Source organism: Peromyscus californicus, unplaced genomic scaffold (assembly GCF_007827085.1).
Source record: "Peromyscus californicus insignis strain IS unplaced genomic scaffold, ASM782708v3 Scaffold_4__1_contigs__length_199733344, whole genome shotgun sequence".
Classification (NCBI taxonomy): Eukaryota; Metazoa; Chordata; class Mammalia; order Rodentia; family Cricetidae; genus Peromyscus; species Peromyscus californicus.
In genome coordinates, this window is record NW_026294562.1 from 82,051,540 (window position 1) to 82,077,236 (window position 25,697).

General features: G+C 43.7%; 1 protein-coding gene and 1 long non-coding RNA gene across 2 annotated transcripts in view; both read right to left on the minus strand.

Moving 5' to 3' along the window:
- Positions 1 to 25,697, minus strand: part of Hs3st2 (heparan sulfate-glucosamine 3-sulfotransferase 2) — a 108,434-nt gene that overhangs the window by 61,400 nt on the left and 21,337 nt on the right. The gene's annotated exons all lie outside the window — the stretch shown is intronic.
- Positions 1,104 to 7,263, minus strand: LOC128125447 (uncharacterized). The gene is made up of 2 exons (XR_008223162.1): positions 5,220 to 7,263; positions 1,104 to 2,300 (listed from the first exon to the last, which is right to left on the minus strand). It is a non-coding gene; the product is annotated as an uncharacterized LOC128125447 (long non-coding RNA).

Sequence of the window (25,697 nt, forward strand, 5' to 3'; positions counted from 1 at the left end):
ATAGCTAGGATTGAAGCTGTGTGCCACTGCACCGAGGTAGCTTGAGATGTCTGTCATGCAGGCGATGCCATTCTCGGCACAAGTTCAATTTTCCTTATCCAAAACACTGGGAACCAGTCACATTTCAGATTTTTAATTTTTTGTTATGGGACATTTGCATACACATAATGAGACATTTTATAGACAAGACCCAAGTTTAATGTGACATAATAAATTTCGCACACACCTTACTGCAAAACAGAAAGGTAATTTATAGGGTATTTCCAGGGTGTCACAGTGTGAGGACATGTATGTAATTTTCCATTTGTGGCACGAGATCAGCCTTCAAACAGTTTTGGAATTTGAAACACTTAGGCTTTGGGACTTTAGGACTTTTGGATTAGGAATGCCCACACTATGTCAAAACCCCTATGGGCATGGTCCTCCTGTTATGCTGTGTCGATTCTCATTGAGGAGGTGATGGGAGGTAAAGATACATACAGATGCCTGTGCTAAGTAGCTATTATTCTCAGAAGTCCTTAATTCCCCTTTTCATTTATTCTCGGACTCATGAGCCGCCGATGATGGAAATTCTACCCACTATCTGTTTCCCCTTCTCTGTAGGAGAGGCCATTTAGAACTCTCCGATGTGTAGTCCTATCAACATAGATTTAAAAACACGTTCAGAGGGAAAAAATGGGAAACAAGTGAGGACACCCTGAGTGATTTACTGGTAGGACCCACCCCATATGATATTCAGTAGCAGGTAAAATTAATCGTTGTTGATTATTAGGCTTGGATCGGGATATCCCCAGAAGGGGCATGTATTGAAGGCTCAGCTCCCATTGCAACGGGAGACCGTTAATCTACTGATTATAACTGCATGGGATATTGAGGGGCACTGGAAGCTTTGGGAAGGTGGGGCCCCATTGGAGCAAGTGAGTTATTGAGGGTTTACACTTAAAGGATATATTCTCATTCATTCATTCATTCATTCATTCATTCATGCTCTGTCTCTCTCATCCTCTCTTTCTCCCTCCCCTCCCCGATTCCTGGCTGTCAGGAGTTGAATATCCTTTGTTCCACCACATGTTTTGCACAACTTCTGAAATCACAAGGCAACATAATTCTCTTGTTTTTAATTTAACTCAGGTATTTTCTCACAGCAACAGAATGCTAATAGTGATAGAAGGTACAACAGGAATTACCTTTGTCAGGACTGATGGCGTGGAGGGGGCTACAAGGGTCTTTGGAGGCAGTAGAATATTCTATTAAGGGATCTCCTGAGAAGTGATTACATGGATGACAGATATAAGAACTTATCAAGCTTTTGCACTTGATTCCTGCATTTTACAAACTGAAAAAGTACACACCTCTCTCTCTCTCTCCATATATATAATAATATATATATTAATTTTTTTAGAATTTCACACATAAATACAATGTCTTTTGACTATATTGACCCCTCTCTTCAACCCTCACTCCTTCCAGGACTACCTCCAATCACCACCCCCTCCCAACTTCATGTCCCCCACCAATAGCCTGCTGGTTCTAATTTGTGTTGTTTACATAGTCCTGAGTATGAGGCCATTAACTGGAACATGGTTGACCTCCCAAGGTCTACACTATCAAAGAGAAAACTGATTCTCCATTCCCCAGCAGCTGTCAACTGCCAACAGCTCCGCAGCCAGAAGTGGGGCTTCATGAGCGCCTTCATCCTCCAGGCTGGGCCTTGAGTGGCTTGATCTTGTGCAGGTCTCGTGCAGGCAGCTGCAGCTGCTGTGAGTCGATGTGTGCAACAGTTCTGTCATGTCCAGAGGACAGGAACTGCTTCACTCCAGTCCTTCTGACCTCTGGCTCTTAGAATCTTCCATCCCCTTATCAAAGACAGTCCCTGAGCCTTGGTGGGAGGGGTGTGATATAGATATTCCATTAGTGGCTGAGCACTCCACAGGCACTAATTCTCTGCACTTTGAACAGTTCTGTCAATTCTTAAAAGTCTTCCACATCAGATACATATGAAAACATCCCTGATACAGAATATAATGGCATGTTCAGTAAATTAAAAAAAAAATCTGTGATTTTTTTTTTCTGTGTCAATTAGTCAAAACCAGATTCTTTTCTCAGTTTGGGAACTAAGATGCTGAAAAGGATGGAAATCTTGTGGGGGTTTTATGAAGGAGCACTAGGAACATTTGTCATCTGGTCTGGAAAAATACAGAACGGATTAGGTTCCTTTGGGAACACCGTCACCACTGCAGCAGGCGGTCCTCAGTGCTGGAGAGTCTGGGCTGCGGGGAGGAGGGAGTATGTGATGTTTTCTGCAGGAGAAAAACCATCATTATAACCATCTGGAGGAAAATCTTAAATAGAATGTGATAGAGAGGAGGAGGAGCAGTCCTTGTAAGGAAGAGACTCATTAAGACTCATGGTGGTCACAGTTAACTGTCACCTTGGCAGAATCTAGAATCACTTGGGAGATGGGCCTCTGGGAATTCCAGCAGGAGATTATCTTGATTGTGTTAATTGAGGTGAGAAGACCCACCCACAATGGGTGGCATCATTCCCTGGCTGGGATCCCGGACTGTGTAACTGGAGAAAGAGATCTGAGCAGCCATGTGCATCCATCACTCTGTTAATGGTTTTGGATGGGTTATGACCAGCTGATTCAAGCTCCTCCTGCTTTCGCTCCCCAACTACACTGGACTGTACCCTTGAGCTGTGAGCCAGAATAAACCCTTTCTCCCTTAGGTTGTTTTTGTCAGGGTTTCTTACCACATCAATGAGAAAAGTAACTAAGACAGGGTTTCATAGGGCAAGAGAGAAGCTGTAACATACAAGGGAGGAAGTAGAGACCTTTGGTGGCTAAGATGTCCTCTCTCCCAGGAGACTATGAACTGCAGTGTGGTGGTATTGTGTTCCCCAAAATATTGTGTATCCTAATAAACTTATCTGGGGTCAGAGAACAGAAAAGTCACAATATTAAACATAGAGGTTAGGCAGTGGTAGCACACACCTTTAATCCTAGCATTCCAGAGACAGAAATCCCTCTGGATCTCTGTGAGTTCAAGGCCGCATTGGAAACAGCCAGGCATGGTGACTCACGCCTTTAATCCCAGAAAGCAGCCTTTAATCCCAGGGAGTGGTGGTAGAAAGCTGAAAGGTTTATAAGGCGTTGAGGACCAGAAACTAGAAGCATTTGGCCTGGTTAAGCATTTGGCCTGGTTAAGCATTTGGCTGGTTAAGCATTTGGCTGGTTAAGCATTCAGGATTTCGAGCAGCAGTTCAGCTGAGAGCCGTTGGGATGAGGACACAGAAGCTTCCAGTCTGAGGAAATAAGACCAGCTGAGAAGTTGGCCAGGTGAGGTTAGCTGTGGCTTGTTCTGTCTCTCTGATCTTCCAGTGTTCACCCCAATAACTGGCCTCAGGTTTGATTTTATTAATAAGAACTTTTAAAACTCATGCTACACTGCAGAGAATCTGCAGACCTTCCCTTTTCCAGAGAGAATGACCAGGGACCAGAGCCAGCAAGGAGATTGCAAAGTTAAGCTGGGAGGAACATTTTATTGAGCTGGCCTCATAAAGCATGGTTTTCATGGTTGCCATTACTGATGCCATTTATTACCACAATAATGCTGCATTTAAAACCGCCCACAAAACTGAGGCTTCAAATAGCAATCTTTTAGCTGTGCTCATGTGTCGGTAGGTGGACTGGTGTGGTGGTATTTTGTTCCCCAAAATATTGTTTACCCTAATAAATTTATCTGGGGTCAGAGAACAGACAGTCACTAAATACAGAGGCTAGAAAATGGTGGCACTCAAGCCTTTAATCCTAGCATTCCAGAGGGAGAAATCCATCTGGGATCTCTGTGAGTTCAAGGCCACATTGGAAAGAGCCAGGCATGGTGACACATGCCTTTAATCCCAGGGAGTGAATCTTTAATCTCAGGGAGTGATGGTAGAAGGCAGAAAGATATATAAGGCATGAGGACCAGGAACTAGAAGCATTTGGCCCGGTTAACCATTTGGCTGGTTAAGCTTTTAGGCTTCTAGCAGCAGTTCAGCTGAGACCCATTCTGGATGAGGACTCAGAGGCCTCCAGTCTGAGGAAACAAGACCAGCTGAGAATCCGGCGAGGTGAGGTAGCTGTGGCTTATTCTGTCTCTCTGATCTACCAGCATTGACCCCAATAACTGGCCTCGGGTTTGATTTTACTAATAAGAACTTTTAAGATTCATGCTACAGACTGGAGTTTTCCTGGTGTAGACGAGGGCATCTCATCTTGGCACCACTGACATTTTATTTTTGTTTCCACATGTGTGTGCATGCCTACACGCATGCAGGTGTACACAGGAGTGTTCATGAATGTGGAGGATGATATTGGGTGGTGTTCTTCAGCCAGCATCCATCTTTGTTATTCTTTGATGTGGAGTCTCTCACTGGCCTGGAACTCACCAAGTAGGCAAGACTGTCTGGCCAATGAGCTCCAGGGATCTGCTTGTTTTCACCTCCCCAAAGCTTGGATTACATGCATGCACCACCATACCCAGCTTTTTTTATGCAGATGCTGGGAATTGAACTCGGCTCCTTGTGCTGGCATGGTAAGTACCTTAATGATGGAACCATCTCCCCACTCCTACTACTGATATCTGAAGATAGATAAGTATTCGTTGTGGGGACTGTCCTGCACAGTGGAGGGTATTTAATAGCATCCCTGACTTCTACACACCGAGTGCCTGTGCCTATAAGAGCAACCAAAAATGTCTATGGACACTGCCACACATTCCCTAACAGGGAGAAAAACAATCACTCTTGGCTGAGAGCCACTGGTGTGACAGGCTAAGCTTGGGATGGGCTCAGATGGACTCAGGTTACTCCCAATGCCTCATCACTTTGAACCAGCTAGTTACCTGGAATGTGCTTTTCTTGTGGCATCTTCAGAGACTCCAGAGAAATCTGCTACACAGACATGTTATAGATCATTGATCTTGATCAACCACCATCCTTTAAGCAAAGCATTGACACATGGTCAAGGCTCGTACTGATGGAGCAAGGAAGTACACAAAGGCCATCAGGAGGGGAGAGAGGGACCAATACCATGGAATAATGACCAGACCATCAGCATTATAATTGACCTTAAATTACACTCCTCTGGATAGTTCTTTATTTTTAATCTTAAATGATTATAGAGGGAACACAGGCAATACAATATAGCAAGTAGAGGATGGAAAGTTACTCACATCAGTGAAGGCTTCTAAGTCCAGTGCTGGGAAGTAAAGACATGTAGATCCCTGGCCAGTCAGAAGACTACTTGGTGAGCAACAGACCAGATAGAGACCCTGCTTCTATAAACAAGGTGGATGACTCCTGAAAAGACCTCTGGCCTCCATATGCACACATGTGCATGCTCACTTACACTCTCTCTCTCTCTCTCTCTCTCTCTCTCTCTCTCTCTCTCTCTCTCTCTCTCTCTGCTGACACACACAAACAAAAGAAAAATAAGTAAGGGGTGTAAAACTCCCATGAATATGGAAGACAGGGCCCATATTGGAGAGCTCAGGTGTTCACAACCCCAGTTAACATCTACCTGCAGTGGTAGGAGAGAGACTAAGCAAAAATTAATTGCCCAGATGAGCTCATGAACTCCATGGAGGCGTGAGAGATAATAAATTATTGGTTTATTTAGCGGAGTTTTGAGGTGGCTTGGTGTTGGATAACCAGAACACTACTGTGTCATTACCAACTATTATTTCCAGGGCTCTGTCACACCTGGGAGGAATATCATGTCTTCCATCCCCAGTCTGGACAACTGTGGTCTGTGCCACTCAGAGATGGCTCCTCCATCTCTGAATACAGTATCTTTTCTAGTTTGCTTTCTATTGCAGTGATAAGTGTTATGACCAAACCAGCTTAGGGAGGAAAGGGTGCGTTTGGCTTACATGCCCATCACAGAGGGAAGTCAAGGTAAGGACTCAAGGCAGGAACCTGGAGGCTGGAGCTGAAGAGAGACCATGGACAAATAGTGCTTATGGCTTGCTCCTTGTGGCTTGCTCAGCTTTCTTGTACAAGCCGGGACCACTGGCCCAGGGGTAACATGCCCACAGTGAGCTGGACCCTCTCATATTGACCCCTAAACAAGAAAAGACTCCACAGACAGGCAATCTGATAGAGGTCTTTTCTCCATCGAGAATCCTCTTCCAATTTGACTCTAGCTGTGTCAACTTGACAAAAAAAAATACAAAAAAGAAAAAAAAAAAACCTCACCTGTACAGCATCCCAGCTTGGAAAAAACAACTTTTCCCTTTGTGTGGTTTGCCAATAAATTCCTATTAGGAGTTGCCATTTTTTTCAAATAAAATTATAGGACACCCAGTTAAATTTGAATTTCAGATAAGCAATAGTTTTTTAGTGTTATATATAACATAAAAAATTGTCTTACACTAAAAAGGTATTTCTTATATAAAATTCAACGTTATTTTCTCTTCAAAAAATTAAAATTTCGTATTATTGCTATTTTATTAGATACTTTTCTCACTGCTGTGACAAAATATCCAGGGGTAGAAGCCACTTAAGGAAGGAAGGGTTTCTGTTGGCTCAGGGTGGGAGGTTAGAGTCCATCATGGCGGGGAAGGCGCCATGGCAGGAGTGTGGGACGGCTGGCCGCACTGCATCTGCTGTCAGGAAGCAGAGAGAGATCAAGTTGTACCCAGCCTGCTTTCTCTTCCCAAGTCAGTCTGGGACCCCAGACTAGGAGATGGTGCTGCCCACGTTCCTGGTGGGCCTTCCTACCTCAGTTAACTGGTTCTAGGAAAGCCTTCAAAGGAACACCCAGAGCTTGGTCTCCAGGTGACTCGACATGCTGTCAACTTGGAGATCAAAATGAACCACCTCCTTGCAGACATTCTTAATTGTACTGACAAATGGGATTCCCAGTGAGACTTCCATACGGACATACATTGTGCGGGGGCTGTGTCCATCCACTCTTCATCTAAACAACACTCAGTACACACACACTACACACCACACACACACATCATACACACATATACATACCACATACACCATACACACACACATACCACACACACCATACACACACCATACACACACACACACACACACACACACACACACACACACACACACACATCACATCACATCACATCCTGGAACCTTTCCTAGTCCCTAGTAATCCCTTTTTTGCCTCTAAGTCAACTTTCTTCCTTCTTCTTTCTCTTTCATTCATTGTGTTTTTCAGCTTCCACATCTAATTCTTTATGACTGAGCAATAGTCTCTCTCTCTCTCTCTCTCTCTCTCTCTCTCTCTCTCTCTCTCTCTCTATATATATATATATATATATATATATATATATATATATATATATATATATTACATATAATATCATACGTGTATATGCATGTATATATATATGACATATTGAAATCAAACTTAACAGACAGTCCACACCTTATTGTGTAGAAACAACTCTGCTTCCAGACTCTACTTCCAGGACTTACACTAAGCCAGTAATGCATTTCAGTCCCCAACTCACAGCCATCACCTCAAAGTGTCCAGGGAGCTGGAAACCCTTGTTTATGTGGGAACTGTTCAAGGGGACACTTTTCTCTTTGCTGAATTGAGTGTTATGAGTTAGGGAATGGTAAGCCAGAGAAGGCAGATTTACAAGCAGCGTGTTGAGCTCTTCCTGGCAGGAGTGTTAGGAGCCAGTGAAGTCCTCTCCGCATTCCCTCTGCACACCTGTGCGGAGCTGGGAAGCAGATGTTGTAACAGGGTTTATATCAGCTGCATCTCTGATCGACCACAGCCAGTGCACATCTGCCACAGACTTCAAGGGCCGTGTAGCAGAAACAAGAGGAAACTTTATAGTGCAAAGCCACTGAGGCACCGGGTTTTTTTGTTCCTGCGGCACAGCCCACTCTACCCCATCTGTCTACAAAGCATCAGAATAAGAACCAGATAGTAAAAGAGATGGCTTCCCCACACATAAAAATGAAGCTGTAACATCTACACTGAGACCCTTTTAGTAAAGGATCTGTGTATTCGTCGCTTTTCTCGTCACTGTGATAAAAACACATGAAAGAAGCAACTTAAAGGATAAATAAATAAAATTCCAGTTTGTTCTGGCTCAAGCTTGAGAGGGTCCAGCACATCATGTCAGGGAAGGCAAGGCAGCGTTCACAGCAGCTGTTGGCAGCAACAGCAGCAAGAAGCTGCTTGCTAATCATCTTGGTGGATCAGGAAAGAGGGGCAAGGGTTGGGGAAAATGGGACATCAGAGTTAGAGAATCACCCCTGAGATCTGCCTCCAGTGACCCATTTCCTCCATCATGGCCCCGTCTCCGGAAGTTCCCACAATATCTCCAAAGCAGTGCCACCAGCTGAGCACCAAGTCAAACCCTAACAGTGTATTTTCTGTAATGTATGCTCTCAGACTCGGACTGGGGTGGATGACTTTAAGAACAGGATAACTGGGTTCTATCAGAGGTAAGTACAGGAATAACAAAAAAGGAAGCCTTCCCTAGAGGGTGGGAAAGCCATTTCTGTCCATGTGTGGCTACACACACAAACCCAGTTACTTCAGACCATTACCTGCTCCACCGCCCCCGGGGGTGTTTAAATATACCATGCTAAAGATTAATCCCGTTTCCCAGATGAGAAAAACAAGGCCCGGAATGTGGTGAGGCAGTTGCATTGTCCAAATCTGCCAGATTGAAAACGTTCACAATGCAAAAGCTTTTAAAGACTCTCGGGTTGAATGGGAGATTTTAGGAAACAGCTGGATAATTTTATAGTGCATATAACCTGCTGCTAAGATGAATGCAATCAATCTAAGGACCTCGGAAAATCACCGCAGTCCATGGGACAATGTCAGGGTTTCTTCACTTGGCAGCAGGAGTGGGATAATCACAAAGCCGAGGTAAGCTATGGTCTCTCTGACAGACAGCAGAGAACGCAGGCCAGAGAGAAATCAACGTGAGCGCTAAGGGGACTTCTCCCTGAGCGGGGAAGTGAGTGAGAAGTCACAGAGTCCTCCAGACAGAAGGCAGGAAAACAGCTGGGAGGGGACGACAGAGGCCTGTGCTCAAAGGTGACAAGTCCTTCTTAAAGGTATTCAAGGGAGAGTACTTCACAGCACTCAGAAACAACGCTGAGTGCTTTTAAAAACACTGTGTGGAAGTTCTTTTTTTTTTTTTTTAATTTAAAACTAGAGCCAACACCAGCACCTTTTGCTCCAGTTTTTGCTGGAAATCAGCGAATTTCCACTCAGGAAATCTTGACTGAACACTATGTGTTGCCGACCGAGACCCCAAGCAGAATAATCAAGGAGAGGGCAATCATGTTTGTGGACTATCTGCACTCACCACAGTCCTGCAAATAATTTGTAATTTCTCATTTTGCTCCTGTAAAGGCCCTCAGGGGTCTTGGTCCTTTACAAATGAGGAAACTGAGGCCCAGAAGTTGAAATGATCTGTCACCCAAGATCAAATGGCTTGAATTTGAGACTCATCTGGTCCCCAAATCACATTCTGTTACATCTTGCTGCAGCCAAGTAACCATGAACATGACACTAATTAATAAGAAGTACAGGACTCCAGAAAATACTTAAGGTTTTGCATATGTGTGTGTGTGTGTGTGTGTGTGTGAGAGAGAGAGAGAGAGAGAGAGAGAGAGAGAGAGAGAGAGAGAGAGAGAGAGAGAGAGAGAGGAGAGAGAGAACTGGACAGTCTTCTCATCCTTTTCTGTTTATTTTTTATTGTTTTTTGTGTTGTTGTTGAGACAGGATCTCTCCTCCCTCCCTGTGTGTGTGTGTGTGTGTGTGTGTGTGTGTGTGTGTGTGTGTCCCAGACTGGCCTCAAACTCATGGTCCTCCTGCCTTAGTCTCCCAAGTGCTGGGATCGCTGGTGTGCACCATCACACCTGGTTTTCTTCTCCTCATCTTTCCAGCACCATGTGTCTAGAGCTAACCATCCTCCGGACTCTGTGGCTTGACATCATTGTTAGTCTTTTTGCGACATCTTTCTTAAGTGTTTATTAATTAATGTGTTTGTCTATGTCCTTCCCCTCTTCCACAGGAAATCCATTCTCACATATTTAATGTTTGTCTTTTGGCTGGAGTCTCTTCTTGCAATATGTATATTGTTCTGCATGTGGGTTTTAAAAAATTTACATAAGTGTTATTGTACTAAGGCTCTTCCTTTCTTGCATTTTTAAACCCAGTGCTGTGCTTTTACAGTCTTTCCACATTCTGAGTGCTCTGACCTACCGATTCTAGGAGCTACAGAGAACTCAGGGCTGTGCATTGCCTCTTCTGCCCACCCATTGCCAGGGATGAGCATTGAGAGAATCTCCAATATCCTCTCCCCTCATCATGACTACCCTGCAATGGTTGTCTTTGTCCCTGCACTCTTAAGAAGTTTTGTGAGGATGTTGTATTAGTTAGTGTTCTCTAGGAGAACAGAACAGAGAGAGAGAGAGAGAGAGAGAGAGAGAGAGAGAGAGAGAGAGAGAGAGAGAGAGAGAGAGAGTTAAAGGAGCATTTATTAGAGAGGCTTACAGACTGTGGTCCTGCTAGTCCAACAATGGCTGTATGGCTGTCTCCCAATGGAAAAGACAAGAATCCTGTGGTAGTTCAGTTCACCAGGCTGGGTTTCCCAGCTGGTCTTTGATCTTTGTTGGAATCCTGAAGATGTAGGTTCCAACACCAGCCAAGGAATGCCTCAGCAGCTGGATAGATGAACTTGCCAGAAAGAGTGAAAGCAAGCAGGAATAAGGCAGAAGCGTCCCTGTCCCATGTCCTTTTATGTGGGCTGCCACTAAAAGGTGCATCCCAGATTTGGGGTGGGTCTTCCCATCTCAAATTATCCAGCTAAGAAAATCCTTCACAGGTGCGCCCTGCTACTTGGTTCTAGTTGATTCCAGGTGTTGCCAAATCAACAACCAAGATTAATGCCTTGGGCTGCCTACCCAAGAGGGGAACTCTGGCAATTGGTATGCCTAGTTAGACAGCACGTTGAGCCCACCTCTGGTCAGCACTGCATGCCAATTCTTTGACCCTCTTATTACTGAGCACTGATTTGGAGTCTTCTATCTCATAGGTGTGGAATGATACCCCAGACTGTGTTCAAGTTAATATCTCTGGTTAAAAACTTGCTCCTAGCCAGGCAGTGGTGGCGCATGCCTTTAATCCCAGTACTCGGGAGGCAGAGCCAGGTGGATCTTTGTGAGTTTGAGGCCAGCCTGGTCTACCAAGTGAGTTCCAGGAAAGGCGCAAAGCTACACAGAGAAACCCTGTCTTGAAAAAAAAAACAAAAAAACTTGCTCCTGTTAAGTATACAGATTATTAGCATACTTTCTGTGCGCTTGGAAGCATAGGTGATTGCAAGGTGACTCTGACTTGGTTCAGGTCATCAGTAAGTTTACAGGAGGAAACAAAGGAACCAAATTGTAACACCCAAGGAATGAAAGGTAAGACCATACACAGGGCTAGCCATGAGCCCAGCTGGCAACATCTTCACCCAAAAATCGGGATAATGCCTAAGTGTTAACTGGTCCAACACAGCAACCAGTCTGAAGGGCCAACCTCTGTCCGTACACTCTGAAATGACATTAGACGGTAAGAATTTCTGTTAATGAGACCAAAGCTCAAATTGAACAGTCAAGAACTTTACTAAAAGTTGGATCCTATACTTAACATCCTGCTAAATTGTCTATTGTGTCATGAAACACGCATTGCTGTGATTAAAGAGAATTATAGAGCCCCCAGAAACATAACCCTAGCTATTTTTATGGGTTAATAGAAGAGAGGTTGACATTTATAGCAACTTTTATAAAATGCCAAGTTCTATGCTGGATCTCAGTCTCGGGTAACAACCTCACAGAAGCCCTCATCACACCCTCATTCCTCTGGTAACACTGTAACTCCACCCACTGGGAATCAACTATGACTTCAATGTTGCTTCTCCTCTAGAACCTGCGCTGAATCTTTGATTTCCAATGTGATGCTGGGGGCGGGGGGGGGGGGGGGGGCATGGAGCTCAGGCCCCTGAAAGGAATGAATGTCTTTCTAAGTGAGTAGATGATTTTCCACAAGAGTGGGTTGTTATAATTCAAGAACTATAGAAATGACAAATAAAATGTCATAATAAAAATACATACAGAAGTTCACATTAAAAGGAAAAGAAATTCTCAAGTGCTCAAAATTTTGAGAATGCTGGCAGTTGGAATTCTGCCACCATGGCCTACAGAGATAGACTTATACAGACTGTGCCACTGTTTTCTGTTGCCATTACAGAATACCTGAGACCAGTTCATCTATAAAGACGTAGTCACAAGTCCACTGATGATCATCTAAGCAGGGTGCCCTGCTGCACTGTAACATAGGCAGGCAGGAGAAAAACACAAGAGGCTAGCTCGGCCTTGTAACCGTCTGCTCAGTGGTAACCAACCCAAGCCTGCAAAAGGGTTTAATCCCTTTCAAAAGTCAAATCACCTCTAAACGGTTTTACCTCCCAATACTCCCAGCTTGCAAGCCAGTTTTCACATGAACTTCAGCTGGGACTAACCGTTGCACAGGCCTTAGTGAGTAGAGCTATAATGCCATAGAAGGACTGAAGGTGTGACCCTGAGTTCATGTGAAATATTATCCGGAACTGAGACCCAGTGTAGAGCAAGGAATCTTACACTGGTTATTGCTTTAGAAAAGGAAATCTAGAGAAACTCTTCCCCCACAACCTGTGGAACTATGAAGAACTCTGGGGTCAAGGGAAAAACCTTAAGGCTTGATAAAATAAGTCCCAAGGTTACATGTATGGTACATGAATCAAAGAGCAAGGAATGAACAGAATTAGCTAGACATAGGACCACATGCCTATAATCCTAATGCTCAGGAGGCTGGGGAGGAGGCTCCCAAACTTGAAGCTAGTCTGGATTGCACAAAAGGTGGAAGCCCAGACAGGGTTGCATAGCAAGATCCTATCTCAAAAGAGGGAGAAGAGGGAAGAGAAAGGAAGGGGAGGGAAGGGGAGGAGAGGGGAGGGGAGGGGAGGGGAGGACAAAAGTGTGTCTCAGTTCACAAATGCAAAGCCACTCAGTGGCTTCAACACCCAAGACAGTGTGGCATCCTTATGACAAAAGCAACCCCAGCTAAAACAACCTCTAAATGTAAAACAAACAAAGAACCAATCAAAAACACATGAGAGATGACTCATCATCATGGACAGTAAGGACATATGATAGAAAGAGCACAAGCTTCCCAGGACTCCGTACCTGGGAACAGTTTAACAAATAGAGAAATTTACACAGAAACGTGGTTAATGTAATTGAAGAGGCTAAGAGAAACGGAACCACTTAGGAAGGCACTGTGGGGAGACGGGTGAACGCAAACTTTGGCAAAAGTCTCAGCCCTTCCAGATCGGGCCTTTTTTTTTTTTTTTTTTTTTTTGTCAAAGGTATCCTGAGCACATGAAGATACGGAAGAAAATCCCTATAGTTCAGCAAAGAGAAGTTAAAGGAAGAAAAAAGAGGAAGGAATGAGCAGAGACGGGAGAAATACATCAGGTGATACAGCTTGTGTCTAACAGAGGCCCTGAAGGAGGAAGTAGAGAGAATGGAAGAGAAGTGTTCAGAGATGGTGGCTGAGAATGTTTCAGAAGTGACAAAACCATCAATCTCTAGAATTCAAAAGGAACATGAGTCCAGATCGAAAGACAGTAAGGAAAATGGTGGTTAACTAGAGGTCGGGGCTAGGTGGGAGGTTGGCAAGATATTGGACTAGGGTTATAAATTTTCAGTTAAGTGGGAGGAGTAAGTTATAGGGACCTGGAATGCAGTGTGTGACATACCACAGCAGTAGCAGCATATGGAATTCCAAAAAGGTGACAAATAAAATGAATCTGCTTAGAGACTTTGCCCTGAATTACAGCGCACCAAACATACAGCAGAAAACAATCAAAGGAAAAAGAGTCCAAACTCAAAGCAAGTTTCCAAACAAGAAAGTTCTAGAAGACACTGGAATAGAATTCAACCCTAAACTAATCTTCATTGAAAGTGAGCACAAAACAGAAAGTTTTTTTCATTTGGTGCTGAGTTTTGAACTCAGGGACTTGCACTATTCTAATGAGCTACATCCTCAGTCCAAGACAGCAACATTTTGATGGAAAACAAACTATAAAGATTTAACAATAGACAAATGAAATTCAGAAGAACGTCATTGAAAGAAGCAGTGGTTCTTTCAATCATAAATGGATGGTTTATTTTGACTTACAGTTCAAAGGAGCATGGTCCATGGGCACCAAGCAGGGGGCAGAGAAAGGGGGAAACAGCTCTTAGATGGCTTTCTTCTTTTTTATTAGTCTAGCACCCTAGCCTATGGTGACACTCACATCCATGCTCAGTCAAATCTCTCTAGAGACACCATCACAGATACAGCCAGAGGTATCGGCCACTGATGCATCACGTGCTTCTTAACCCAATCAGTTTGACAACTGAAATTAACCATGACAAGTCCCTCTTTGTCAATCTCACACCCAAACACATTACTTTACCATAACATTCCACCCCTGGTCCCCTTGGCCTCAGGGCCAGCTCATAACTTCAAAAGTCCTCATTGTCTGAACAGTTTTAACACTCTTAAAGAGCCCAAGGTCTCCTTTGAGACTCAAGACAATCCCTTAACTGTGAGCGCCTACAAAATAAAGATAGCAATTAGCAACAACTTACATGCTTTCAGTATACAGTGTCGCAGAGTAAACATTCCCACTACAAAAGCGAGGAGGGAGGCACAGCAAGGAATGATGGGACCAAAGTAACACGGACACATTGCAAGGAAAATGCCCTCTCCTGCAGCTCTATATCTGGCCCCGGGCTCTCGGTGGCATGCTTGCTGTTTTCAAAATGGAATAAATGGTGATCAGGTGATTTGTGTTGCGGCACCCAGGGTGTAACTCAAATACTAGACAATTGCACAGTGAGGGGTTGGTGATGAGTATTTTTGTGCAAAGTTACCATGTTATTCAGGAAAAAGATAAAATACTGATAATTTCTAGATCAAATCAGCTTCATTGTAAGAACAGCCTTTGTGTGACAGACAGCGTACTTCCAAAGTGCACGCGGCTGGCGAGCCCCTCTGTGGCTCCCAGCAGAGGAAGACAAGGGGCAGGGCTCTGTGTGGTGTTGTAAAATGTGTCCCCTTTGCTGGTAGCACCTTCCTTTCTCCTGTTGGTGCTGGGCCATGGAGAATGCGATCTCTGTGCCACACACTCTAGCATGCTGCTAGATAAAGTGCCCTCATCTTCCAGTGGAACCGTTTTCTCCTCCTATGTGCACTCTGACCATCAAGTTTTGTAAGCGTCTTGTGGTGAACTGTAAAAGCAAGACAATGCTTCTGAAGTAATCAAGTTTCTTAGCCAGGCACAGAATATGTAGATGAGCTTGACCTCCCTCGTGAGAAAGTCCAAGTGCATGATGGGGCATGAACTCTACTGAAGAAGCAAGGGAGAAATCTTGTTCTCGATGACTTTAGGCCAACCTCATTGGGTAAAGCTACCCATGGCAGTTTTTGAATGTGTCTCATCTGCTTCTACTTACCTTTGTGACTAGGTGCCCATCCAAACCAAACATCAGAACACACTGCTGTCAAAGATGGCGGAAGCTGTGCAACCCGATTATCACATTATTACAATTTCTTCTCAAGTTAAAAGCTAGTTCTTGTCTTACTTTGCACAATTTCAAGTTCATATATTCCTCAGAAAAATTAACGTTTATTCTTCCATTTGGAAGTTGAAATGAGAAAGCTTAATTCTTCTTTTCTAAAGATCATATCCACATTACATGGACTTGAAGCACCCATTGCAGTCAGATAAACTCTGTGAAACTGTGGTGTGTGTGGATCTGTGAACTGAGGGGGTTGGGGTAGTTTTCATCACATTCTCAGAGAAACTTTTGGACAAGAATGAGAGTAAGAGGCATTAGTTCTCCTAAGAGTAGCAGGTATGATGATAGAGGAGGAATATCAGAATCTTAGCTGAAAATGGGGGAAGATTATGTGTCTTCTTAAGAGAAAATACAATATGCTGCCGCGAATTGAGGAAAAAGCATGAGATTACAGCTACCCAGGAAAGAAAATTCCCATAAGTCACAGAAGCTACCTATATTTCAGCTTTTGTGCCAAGAAGAAAACACATTGAGAAGTGCTGCTTAAAGGTATGATTTAATTTATCAAGTGTGATTGACAGATCATTCGAAATTACAACTATTTCAAAGCTCTAGGCAGGAAGGAACATTGTTATACCCTTCCTTCACTCTTTACACTTTTGTTCTCGCCCAGAGCTCTTTCCAGGTTTCCTGAGCACTGCTCCATTCTCTTTGTGAATTTGCAACTGGGAGCCAATAGTCCAACGGGCTTTCAGTGGGTGCCCATGAACTTTTCTGAGCCTGGATTTTGTATGGTTCAAACCCTCATGCATTCATCCAGCAAATATTTATTAACCTTATGATGTGCCCAGATACTTTCTGAGGCTTGTAGGAGACAGAGGCATGGACAAGGCTACACTTCCTTTCACAGTTACACACATGTGTTTGAAGATCCTCAGGATAGCGAGGGGTGTGTTACACAGGCTTGCCAAAGACAATCAGGAATGTACCATGTTAATCATTGTTTCGTGCAGTTCATAGATGAGGAAGCAGCACTGGCTTGTGCTGTGCAGGCTGAGCTCTGCCGAGCAGTAGAAGATTGGCTATTTGTGGTTGGGCAGTAAAGGGCAGCATGAGGCAGGGCTGGGACTGTGTAGGGGAAACAAGGGGTTGGAGAGATGGCTCAAGGGGGTAAAATGATTGCTGTGCAAGCATGAGGACCAGTTTGGATCCCCAGCACCCACAGTGATGCTAGAGGGTGTGACAGCCTGCCTGTAATCCCAGAACCCAGGGAATGGAGATAAGAAATCCCTAGAGCAAGTTAGCTAGCCAGACTGGCCAAATTGGCAAGCTCTGGGTTTAAGTGAGAGACCCTGCCTCAGTGTACAAGGTGAAGAGTGAGCAAGGAGTACCTAGCATCAACCACTGGCATCCACATGTACACAGCACCTGTACACACACATGAACATGTACACGCATGAGAATACATGTGCACAGATCTCTCTCTCTCTCTCTCTCTCTCTCTCTCTCTCTCTCTCTCTCTCTCACACACACACACACACACACACACACACACACAGAGGAACATGAGGCTGTGGAGAGATTAGTTGGTAAAGTGCTTGCCTTACAAGCACACAGATCTGAATTGACTCTCCAGAACACATGTAAGAAATCCAGATGCCATGGCTCACACTTATGTGCAAGGGAGGTGGAAACAGGTAGACCCCTGGGGTTAGCCAGCTAGCCAGCCTAACCTAGTCATTTTGTTCCAGGCCAATGAGAGACAAACAAACAAAGCCAGGCAGGTGGCACCTGAGGAATGACAGCCAAGATTGTCCTCTGGCCTTTGCATGCATGTGCACACATATGTACCTGTATCCACATGATCATGCAACAGGCACATACACACACAAGAAGAACAGAAAATAATATGGTCAAAGGAAGAGTTCCCAGGAAAAAAGCAGTGTCCCCAGAGCCTTGCCCTGGCTGTAAGAGAGAGAAAGACATGCCCAGCAGACACCTGCCTGGCCTGCTCCAGCACAGGAAGAGCTGATCCCAGGTCTTCCTGCCTTCACACACCATTGTCCTTTAAACAAATTGCCTCCTCACTTCCTCACACCCTTGCCCTTCTCCGTGACCCCGTGCCCTTTCATAAATGCAGCTCCAGAAGCTTCCGCCGCCGCCGAGCTTCAGCAGCTGTGGACACCTAATCGATAGCTCTTCATAATGATTTTCTCCCCAGCCCGGACTCTGGCCCAACTATTCAGCTACAACACACCTGGACCGCACTAAACAAGGACGTCAAGGCAGCCACAAAAGCAATTTGTCATTTATGATTTTCAAAGGACTCATTCTGTGGCTGCTGCAGGAGCGAGGCCTCCACCAATTGTCAGAAAAGCTTCCTTGGTGACGCAATGCCCAAGAAAGGATGCAGCTGAAGGATGCTGGCCCCGGGACCAGCTATGAGCCTACTCCAGAAGGGCTCCAAAAGGGATCCTTCAAAATCCTGAGTTTCTGACAGTGCAGCCTCCAGCCGGTGGTGCAGTCAATTTCGCCTGGAAGAGATTCTGGAGCTAGGCAAACGATCCACACTCATTCTCCTCCAATTCGGAACTCACACACAACTCTCCGAATTCTTACACAATTTTTCCCTTTGGGTTACTCTTTAAATTAGTGTTTTAGTTACATCCTTTAGTTACACCTTTTTTTTTTTCTCCTGAAACTCTCTTAGGGGTCTAACTGGAAACTCAGTACCTCTTTCCTTCAATAGTAGGTAAATGTAGCAAGTGCAGAGAGAAACTGCCAAGGTTAAACTCTAACTAGATTGTTACTGTTGTTCATGTAAAAGAAGGTGGAGCCTTCTAATTCCATAAATGAAAGGGAAAAAGTTCCAAGAATATGCAAGTTACTGGCCAAAAGTCAAAGGGAAGTTGATGCCCTTCCTGGAACTCAAGTGAGGGTTTCCTGACTCAGGACCAGAGCTCTTGACATCTGTCTTTCCCTCCTGATGCAGGATCCCTGAGCAGTGTTTGGCTCTCTTGGGAGAGGCAGCTGATGTTCTCAGTCTACTGAGGCTCTGCTGTCTCTCCAACACCTGTGGCAGCTCCCGTCAGCACAGCTGGGTGCCAATGCCCTAGAAATGGCTGGCTGCTGTATCACGGTGGGTGCCTCTAGAGTCCCCGTTCAGGAGAAAGTGGCCTGATTTGAAGGATTCAGAGCAGACTAAGGCCTGGCAGGCACATTTCAGCCAAGAGAACAAAAACTAAAGGCTGACAATAGGATGCCAGATCCAGACCAAGCCCAATGGAAACAAATGAAGGTCATGGATGAGTTATCCACGCAGGGTAGTAGGTCAGGTCCTGGGTGGGATGCTTAGTACCTGGTGTGTATCTGCTCCCAGTGATGGGGCTCCAGGAGGGGAAATGGCTGGCAGAGAATGAGACTTCTTTTTAAGTTCCTGATCAAGAAAACTCTTGTACATTAAGGAGCAGACACACTATGTTCTCTTATCACTCCTAGCTTAGCCCACTTACAAATTCAGCTGTGGGCAATTCCTGTGATTCCCCAACTGCACCCCTCATGGGGTTTCTTGGTCACCCAGGGCTTTACCAAAAGGGGAGACACTTGCTTTTCTCCCCTCTAATATGGGTAGACTTGAAGTATGGGAAGGAAGCATGCTTTGGAAATACCCTCCACCAATAGCTCCTCAGATGGGTGATTCTGAGGCACTGTCGACATGATCTCCTAGGCTCCCCAGGAGGATCGAATCTAACTCACCATAGTGACAAGTGACCATCTCTAACTCGTTTTTCTCCCTCGCTTTCAGGAACCACCTCCCAAATAAACAGCCTGCAGACATATGTACATCTTTGACTTCACAATGTAGAAAAATTATATATGCCAGCATCTCATGCAATTTAGATATAACCCAAGGGCGTATTATATTGGAGGGGTTTACAGTACTGAGGATTGGCTAGAAGGGCCAAATTCCTGTGCTTCTTGAAAAAGGGTGCTCCTCCTGGAGAGAAAACATCTAATGCCCAGCAATGTAAAGGAAGGAAGGGGGACTAACTAGAGACCAATGAAGAAGCCTAGATTTAAAATCTGGATTCTACTCTGAAGAAACCCCACGGTTCCAGGTGGTGAACCATGATAATAAAGTTGATATCAAAAGCAGGGATGCAGCCAGGCTCATAGAGTGTTTGACTGGTATGCACAAAACCTTGGGTTTGAGCCCTAGCACCAGGTAAACCAAGTAAACTGGGCACTTGGGAGGTAGAGGCAGAAGAATCAGAAATTCAAGACCATCCTCAGCTACACGTGGAGTTTAAAGCCAGCCTAGGCTACATGAGGCCCTATTCAAACAAACAAGCAAAAAAAAAAAAAAAACCCAAAAAACAAAACAAAAAAAAAACCAGCTCCAGATTAAAAGGGCTCCTTGAACCTAGAGCTTCCTCCATCCAGTCTCCTTGGTCCCTCTTAGTAGTGACAAACAGAAGTCTGTGCCTGTTCTGGGGGCTAGAGATGCATTTAGCTGACATACCACAAGTAGAATAATTTTTTACAAGACGCAAGATGAGACCAGGAAGAAAAAGACTCAACCAACCTGCAAAGTGCAGCCTGGGCTGTAACTGATTCCCTGGGGGTATGTGGGGAACTTCAGCAGGGTCAGGGAGCATCCCTGAATTCAAAAACAGGTGTGGGGGAAGGGCTCACTGAGTACAGATTGGGGTGTGCGCAAATATCCATCTTATGATGTCCAGGGGGGTTCTCCAGATACAAGAAACCTAGAACACAAAACACTTATCTGAGGTACATTGTTGGGGTGGCAGTCTGTGCCAAGTATAGAGACAGTCGTCGGTCATGTGTCCCAAAAGCAAAGAAGAGAAAGCCAATTTGGGAGATGATGTGCTTACAGGGAACTATGGAAAATTTCCTCATAGGTGCTGGAAACCTTGGCTACTTATAGGAGCAAAATATAAAAGCAAGATAAAGCCTAAATATTTAGTAGTAGTAACCACAATGATAAAATAATGTTAAGTAAAAAATATTAAATACAATATAAAATAATATTAAATCTGGTTATAGTCCTTGCTATGGGCTTGGTTCTTCTTCTAAGCACTTGTGCACACATTAATTCATACTGGGCCTCTTACGATCCCTATACAGCCAGACATCACACCTGTGACACCCAGGACAGAATACAGTACAGATCAGGGAAGTGAGCTTCACAAACGGACACACTGATTGGAAGAGGAGTCTGGACTTGAACTGAGGTCAGCCTGGCTCAGAGCCTGTATTTTTAATTTAAGTAAAGTAGAAAATGTATGTAAGCATCTGAGGCAAAGAGAAAGAAGTCCAGGAAAGCAGTGTGCCTACAAAGAGGAAAAGGATCCAGCTGACATTGGATTCTCCTTTGCTACACGTGCACAAAAGTCTTGTGACAAACAGATCCTATTTTCACAGATTTTAAAAAATACTTTGGCCTGAGAATTCCAACCCAGCCAAAGTATTATATGAAAAAGAAACAGGAAAACATTCTTCAGTCTGCAAGGGGCTCAGGTTAAAACATCAACATGGGGCTGGAGAGAGAGCTGAACTGTGAAGGGGGCTGCTCATGCAGAGGACCTGGGTTCAGTTCCCAGCACCCACACTGGGTGGCTCACAAGCACCTGTAACTCTAGTTCCAGGGTATCAAATGCCCTCTTCTGGACTCTGAAGGTACCTGCAGCACATGGTCCATATAAACTCACAAAGGCATACACACTCAAAAACTAAAATAAATAAATTAAATTAAAAATTGGTTAAGAGAAAAATGAAAACCATTTTTTAAAGAATATTGTGTATTAGAATAAAAAGTCCAGGACCAGAGCCAATAAAGCCTGGGGTGGCTAGTAACAGTCATAGAGGGTTGGTCCATAGCTCAGTTGGTAGAGTGGGGGAGCCCTGGTTCAATCCTCAGCACCACATAGACCCAGGGCGGTCATCCACATCTGCAATACCAGCACTTGAGAGGCAGAGTCAGAAGGTACAGAAGTTCAAGGTCATTCTTGGCTATGTACTGAATTCAGGGCTACCCTGAGCTATGTGAGACCTTGTCTCAGAAACAATCAAACAAACAAACAAAAACAACAACAAAATCTAATAAAATAAAAACATAGTTTTGAAATTAAGGTACCTCTTCAAAATTAAAAAAAAAAAAGAAGAAGACAACCAAGAAAAGCTGTTTTATAGTTTTACATGGAAGCGGGACTCTCAGGTAGCCACTTTGCTCTCTGCCAACTCCCCTTTCTTCAGTTCCGGCCTGAGATTTCTGCGTTTATTTGCTCCTCTGTGTTGCTCCTCTGTCTCTAACGCACTCCGCTGCGGCCCCTTTGCTGTTTATCAGTAGAGTTTGTGGGGAAGTGTCAGTCACATCAGTTCAAGATCCCACCCATGTCTCTCTTTACTGAAAATTAGTTTTGAAACTATGCTTATAACATATCTCTAGCGCTTTTGTGACACTCTAAGAAGATTAAATGTTTGATTTTTACCTGATCCTTTTTCAGTATCATAAAGTTTGTGTCCTTCACAGATGTTTTTAAAAGCATTCTTAAAGTGATACCTTCCTTCCCCATTCTTTTTGTCTATTTTACAATTTTCTCAATTAGCTAATTCTTGCATTTATTTTTTAAGTCAATTATACTGCTTTTCTCCATTTGTTAACTTCTTTTCCTCTCTGAACGATTTCCTTGTTTACTTAAGCTGTCTCCTCCTTCCTCTAACACCTGGGTTGAATTTTTAGTAAATGCATTTTCTCCAGTTAATCAACCCTAGTTGCTGTTGAATAGCTCTTTGGTCATATCTGTCCGTTCTGGGCAGGGATTCTATGTATTACCATTGTTTTCTACATATTGTACAGTTACAACACCAAAATTTTTAACTGAACGACTATCAGGTGCAATTTTAATTCCCAAGGTTAGGCTTTATATGATTTATAAGACACAGCCACACAAACGTGTTATTTAGTAATATGCAGAACATAGAAGAAGCAAGCTGAAAGAATTCTAAAATTGATTACTTCCATAACCAGAAATCAGAATTCACAGATGACAGGCTGCTGTTGTTCACTAAGTATCATGATATTGTTTAACTGTTTAAACTATATAGACCAGTGGTTCTCAACCTTCTTAATGCTGTGACCCTTTAATACAGTTCCTCATGTTGTAGTGATTCCCCCAGCCATAAAATTATTTTCATTGCTACTTTGTAACTGTAATTTTGCTACTCTTATGAATCCTAATGTAAATACCTGTGTTTTCTGATGGTCTTAGGTGGCCCCTGTGAAAGGGTCATTCGACCTCCAGAGGTTTTGACCTACAGGTTGAGAACCACTGATGTAGCCACAAGGTCTTTGATAAATGATAACATCACAAAAGCAAAGTGGAGTCACGTGCTTGGCAGTCACACTATGGACAGTGTTGGGGCTGCATTCCCTGTTTTGTATTATTCTTTAGCAAGTGTTTGATCAGCTATAAAAGCACTTATTAAAAATCCAGATACAGATAACACAACTTTCACTCCAGAAGAGGAGAGAAAGAAAATCCCACTAACCCGGAGAAGCAAGAGGATGCAGGAGGCAGCAGGGGAAGGTGTAAGCTAAGCATAGAGGTATCTCTGTGACCCCAGCACTCAGGAGACTGAGGATGGAAGATCTCTGTGAGGCCAAGCCTAGCCTGGACTCCACAGAAAGATCCTGTATCGCAGAAACAAAACAAAACAAAATTACAAAACAAAACCAAAAACTACACATAAGCAAAAGAAAATGATAAAGAACACAGTAAGTGGCTTCTAGAAAGTCCAAATATTTTATTCACCCGAGTACATAAAACTTAAAGCTTTTATATTTGAAGATGAAAGTTACCAAGCTGGAGGCAGGCCTGTAGGTATGGGTCTGTAATTCCAGCTACATTCAGGAAGCTGAGGTAGGAGGATCACAGGGTCAAGACTTGCCAAGGTCAGCCTGGGCACTTAGTGAGACTCTCAAAGTAAAGAGTCAAAATTACTGAGGGTGCAGCTCAGTGATGGAGGGCTTACCCAGGGTGCTCCAGGCCCTGTGTTCAAGCCTCAACATCACAGATTTTTTTTTAAGTAAAGGAAAAAGAAAATCATCACCAGGCTTAATATAAAGACAAAAGCAGCCAAATGCAACTGTTAGGAACATATTAGAAGCTGAAGTCAGCTAGAGGTCAGCCCAGCCATTAACTTCAAGTGTCCTCTCTCAAGCCAGATGAAGAAATACCTAATGGGCCAAAGGAACCAAAATTTCAAGAATAAAATCACAAATGGACTAAAACATTCTTTAAAATACAAAAATTCCAAATTAAAAAGATATAGTTTCATGCATTAGACTTGCAATGACTAACTAGATGGGCAATATTAGAGAATTGACAAGATTGAAACTCCCTCTTTGACAAAGGACAAAGGCCCCTTTTGGGTCCCCTAGGGAGGACTACACACTTCTCTTAAGATGTGAGGGCTGGGGTGGGAAAAAACTGGAAATTTATGCTGAAATTGATACATCCATGTTTTCAGCGTACTTATTCTCAAAGCTGAAAATTCCTCCAAAAGAGGTTTTATCCTGAGGGGGAACTGGGCAAAGAGCCTGCTGCTGCCCTTACATTAAAATTTTCAGGAGCAAAAGTTGGAAAGCAACTGAAGAGCTTATCAATAGTTTGTTTAAATAGACAACACTCATCTATACAATCAAATGCTGCATAGACATTTGATGATTGTATAGCTCTATACTTCCTGGTATGAAGAAAACCGTGTCACATTGTTGATTGAAACTGTAACTTATAAAGCGACCTACGAAGCACAGGACATGTACTATATACGTGTGTGTGTGTGTGTGTGTGTGTGTGTGTGTGTAAAACGCTATATAACATACACAATGACTTATCCAGAACAGTGGAAAGCAGTATACTAATAGTGATCACAACCCTGAGGACTGTTTGAGTGACTTTTTAATCCTCTTATCAGGTTCCCATTTTCCCCCCACAGTGCATAATTTCCACTTCTTCAAAGGTTGAACTCACAAAGCATAAGAAATATAAAAGGTTGATCAAAAGTCTGTCGTCTATCCATGTCCCCCATCCACCCGATTTTACTCTTCGGAAACTACTGCTAGTAGGTTGGACTTTTTTCTGTAGCCATTCAGAATTTATGCATAAATAAGAACATTTGAATAGATTATCCCTTTTTCCCTCTTCTATACAGAAGATAACATATGGTTTTCACTTTGCTGCTTTGGGGTGCGTGTGTGTATGTGATTGGGGATTGAGCCCAGGGTCTTGTGCATGGGAGGTGAGCACTCTACTGCTGAGTTACATCTACAACCCATGCTGTTCTCGTAATTGAGCAATATATCTTAAGAATGTTTGTAAATTTTCTTTATCTGCTGTGCTGAATTCTATCTGGATGTCTCTTTGCTTATTCATTTGCTTATAGATCCATTTCTCTTTAACTCAAGTAAATAAAAGTAGTTCTACATTGGGGAAAGTAATGGCAGCAACAGGGACCAAAAGTTTTGCTACCTGACATGACCATTTTTGAAACATGCGAATCCCAAGCTGACCCTACAAGAGCCCAGCATACAAGGTAGGTGGATCAGCACAGTGAGTGGTAAAGTGGACATGTATTGGACCTTTCCAAAGGCACTCACACGGGAGAAAAAATGCTGAAGAGGTAGGTACCCCATCATGCCTGTTCACCTATAATCTACTCCACCGTATTTTAGGAAGTGACATCATCTTCTTGCCCCCCTCATCCCTCTCTTATTTTCTTCATGACACACCTTGTCCTTCTTTTCTGTACACACTCCTGGGCCACTGCAGCCCCTCTCCTGAGTAACTATCATCCATGGGATAGCAACACCCACATTCTTTTTTTTTTGGCCTCTGGTCTAGGTAGTTTTGGCACAACCATTTCATTGAGGGGGATGACAATATGAACGGTGTCTTACTTCTCTGAGGAAAAGCAAACTATTTTAGTGAAGTCAAGCGACAGACAGGTCCCTGGTCAGGTTG